This window comes from Phyllobates terribilis, unplaced genomic scaffold (genome assembly GCF_046119375.1).
Source record: "Phyllobates terribilis strain yellow unplaced genomic scaffold, ASM4611937v1 Scaffold_20__1_contigs__length_20440879, whole genome shotgun sequence".
NCBI classification, from domain to species: Eukaryota; Metazoa; Chordata; class Amphibia; order Anura; family Dendrobatidae; genus Phyllobates; species Phyllobates terribilis.
In genome coordinates, this window is record NW_027362780.1 from 6539238 (window position 1) to 6544078 (window position 4841).

The window sequence follows — 4841 nt, forward strand, 5'->3', positions numbered from 1 at the left end:
TAGGATAAAACAACATAAATACAATTTAATAAAGCATAGGATAAAACAACATAAATACAATTTAATAAAGCATAGGTTAAAACAACATAAATACAATTTAATAAAGCATAGGACAAAACAACATAAATACAATTTAATAAAGCATCGGTTAAAACAACATAAATACAAGTTAATAAAGCATAGGATAAAACAACATAAATACAATTTAATAAAGCATAGGATAAAACAACATAAATACAATTTAATAAAGCATAGGATAAAACAACATAAATACAATTTAATAAAGCATAGTTTAAAACAACATAAATACAATTTAATAAAGCATAGGATAAAACAACATAAATTCAATTTAATAAAGCATAGGATAAAACAACATAAATACAATTTAATAAAGCACAGGATAAAACAACATAAATAAAATTTAATAAAGCATAGGATAAAACAACATAAACAAAATTTAATAAAGCATAGGATAAAACAACAAAAATACAATTTAATAAAACATAGGATAAAACAACATAAATAAAATTTAATAAAGCATAGGATAAAACAACATAAATATAATTTAATAAAGCATAGGATAAAACAACATAAATACAATTTAATAAAGCATCGGTTAAAACAACATAAATACAAGTTAATAAAGCATAGGATAAAACAACATAAATACAATTTAATAAAGCATAGGATAAAACAACATAAATACAATTTAATAAAGCATAGGATAAAACAACATAAATAAAATTTAATAAAGCATAGGATAAAACCTCATAAATACAATTTAATAAAGCATAAGATAAAACAACATAAATACAATTTAATAAAGCACAGGATAAAACAACATAAATAAAATTTAATAAAACATAGGATAAAACAACATAAATAAAATTTAATAAAGCATAGGATAAAACAACGTAAATACAATTTAATAAAGCATAGGATAAAACAACATAAATAAAATTTAATAAAGCATAGGATAAAACAACATAAATACAATTTAATAAAGCATAAGATAAAACAACATGAATACAATTTAATAAAGCATAGGATAAAACAACATAAATACAATTTAATAAAGCATAGGTTAAAACAACATAAATGCAATTTAATAAAGCATAGGTTAAAACAACATAAATACAATTTAATAAAGCATAGGACAAAACAACATAAATACAATTTAATAAAGCATAGGATAAAACAACATAAATACAATTTATAAAGCATAGGATAAAACAACATAAATACAATTTAATAAAGCATAGGATAAAACAACATAAATACAATTTAATAAAGCATAGGATAAAACAACATAAATACAATTTAATAAAGCATAAGATAAAACAACATGAATACAATTTAATAAAGCATAGGATAAAACAACATAAATACAATTTAATAAAGCATAGGACAAAACAACATAAATACAATTTAATAAAGCATGGTTCAAAACAACATAAATACAATTTAATAAAGCATAGGATAAAACCACAGAAATACAATTTAATAAAGCATAGGATAAAACAACATAAATACAATTTAATAAAGCATAGGACAAAACAACATAAATACAATTTAATAACGCATAGGATAAAACAACATAAATACAATTTAATGAAACATAGGATAAACAACATAAATACAATTTAATAAAGCATAGGACAAAACAACATAAATACAATTTAATAAAGCATATGTTAAAACAACATAAATACAATGTAATAAAGCATAGGATAAAACAACATAAATTCAATTTAATAAAGCATAGGATAAAACAACATAAATACAATGTAATAAAGCATAGGATAAAACAACATAAATACAATTTAATAAAGCATAGGATAAAACAAATTAAATACAATTTAATAAAGCATAGGATAAAACAACATAAATTCAATTTAATAAAGCATAGGATAAAACAACATAAATACAATGTAATAAAGCATAGGATAAAACAACATAAATACAATTTAATAAAGCATAAGATAAAACAACATGAATACAATTTAATAAAGCATAGGTTAAAACAACATAAATATAATTTAATAAAGCATAGGATAAAACAACATAAATACAATTTAATAAAGCATAGGTTAAAACAACATAAATACAATTTAATAAAGCATAGGATAAAACAACATAAATACAATTTAATAAAGCATAGGACAAAACAACATAAATACAATTTAATAAAGCATATGTTAAAGAAACATAAATACAATTTAATAAAGCAAAATTTAAAACAACATAAATACAATTTAATAAAGCATAGGATAACACAACATAAATACAATTTAATAAAGCATAGGATAAAACAACATGAATACAATTTAATAAAGCATAGGATAAAACAACATAAATACAATTTAATAAAGCATAGGTTAAAACAACATAAATACAATTTAATAAAGCATAGGACAAAACAACATAAATACAATTTAATAAAGCATAGGTTAAAACAACATAAATAAAAGTTAATAAAGCATAGGATAAAACAACATAAATACAATTTAATAAAGCATAGGATAAAACAACATAAATACAATTTAATAAAGCATAGGATAAAACAACATAAATACAATTTAATAAAGCATAGGTTAAAACAACATAAATACAATTTAATAAAGCATAGGACAAAACAACATAAATACAATTTAATAAAGCATCGGTTAAAACAACATAAATACAAGTTAATAAAGCATAGGATAAAACAACATAAATACAATTTAATAAAGCATAGGATAAAACAACATAAATACAATTTAATAAAGCATAGGATAAAACAACATAAATACAATTTAATAAAGCATAGTTTAAAACAACATAAATACAATTTAATAAAGCATAGGATAAAACAACATAAATTCAATTTAATAAAGCATAGGATAAAACAACATAAATACAATTTAATAAAGCACAGGATAAAACAACATAAATAAAATTTAATAAAGCATAGGATAAAACAACATAAACAAAATTTAATAAAGCATAGGATAAAACAACAAAAATACAATTTAATAAAACATAGGATAAAACAACATAAATAAAATTTAATAAAGCATAGGATAAAACAACATAAATATAATTTAATAAAGCATAGGATAAAACAACATAAATACAATTTAATAAAGCATCGGTTAAAACAACATAAATACAAGTTAATAAAGCATAGGATAAAACAACATAAATACAATTTAATAAAGCATAGGATAAAACAACATAAATACAATTTAATAAAGCATAGGATAAAACAACATAAATAAAATTTAATAAAGCATAGGATAAAACCTCATAAATACAATTTAATAAAGCATAAGATAAAACAACATAAATACAATTTAATAAAGCACAGGATAAAACAACATAAATAAAATTTAATAAAACATAGGATAAAACAACATAAATAAAATTTAATAAAGCATAGGATAAAACAACGTAAATACAATTTAATAAAGCATAGGATAAAACAACATAAATAAAATTTAATAAAGCATAGGATAAAACAACATAAATACAATTTAATAAAGCATAAGATAAAACAACATGAATACAATTTAATAAAGCATAGGATAAAACAACATAAATACAATTTAATAAAGCATAGGTTAAAACAACATAAATGCAATTTAATAAAGCATAGGTTAAAACAACATAAATACAATTTAATAAAGCATAGGACAAAACAACATAAATACAATTTAATAAAGCATAGGATAAAACAACATAAATACAATTTATAAAGCATAGGATAAAACAACATAAATACAATTTAATAAAGCATAGGATAAAACAACATAAATACAATTTAATAAAGCATAGGATAAAACAACATAAATACAATTTAATAAAGCATAAGATAAAACAACATGAATACAATTTAATAAAGCATAGGATAAAACAACATAAATACAATTTAATAAAGCATAGGACAAAACAACATAAATACAATTTAATAAAGCATGGTTCAAAACAACATAAATACAATTTAATAAAGCATAGGATAAAACCACAGAAATACAATTTAATAAAGCATAGGATAAAACAACATAAATACAATTTAATAAAGCATAGGACAAAACAACATAAATACAATTTAATAACGCATAGGATAAAACAACATAAATACAATTTAATGAAACATAGGATAAACAACATAAATACAATTTAATAAAGCATAGGACAAAACAACATAAATACAATTTAATAAAGCATATGTTAAAACAACATAAATACAATTTAATAAAGCATAGTTTAAAACAACATAAATACAATTTAATAAAGCATAGTTTAAAACAACATAAATACAATTTAATAAAGCATAGTTTAAAACAACATAAATACAATTTAATAAAGCATCGGTTAAAACAACATAAATACAAGTTAATAAAGCATAGGATAAAACAACATAAATACAATTTAATAAAGCATAGGATAAAACAACATGAATACAATTTAATAAAGCATAGGATAAAACAACATAAATAAAATTTAATAAAGCATAGGTTAAAACAACATAAATACAATTTAATAAAGCATAGGACAAAACAACATAAATACAATTTAATAAAGCATAGGTTAAAACAACATAAATAAAAGTTAATAAAGCATAGGATAAAACAACATAAATACAATTTAATAAAGCATAGGATAAAACAACATAAATACAATTTAATAAAGCATAGGATAAAACAACATAAATACAATTTAATAAAGCATAGTTTAAAACAACATAAATACAATTTAATAAAGCATAGGACAAAACAACATAAATACAATTTAATAAAGCATCGGTTAAAACAACATAAATACAAGTTAATAATGCATAGGATAAAACAACATAAATA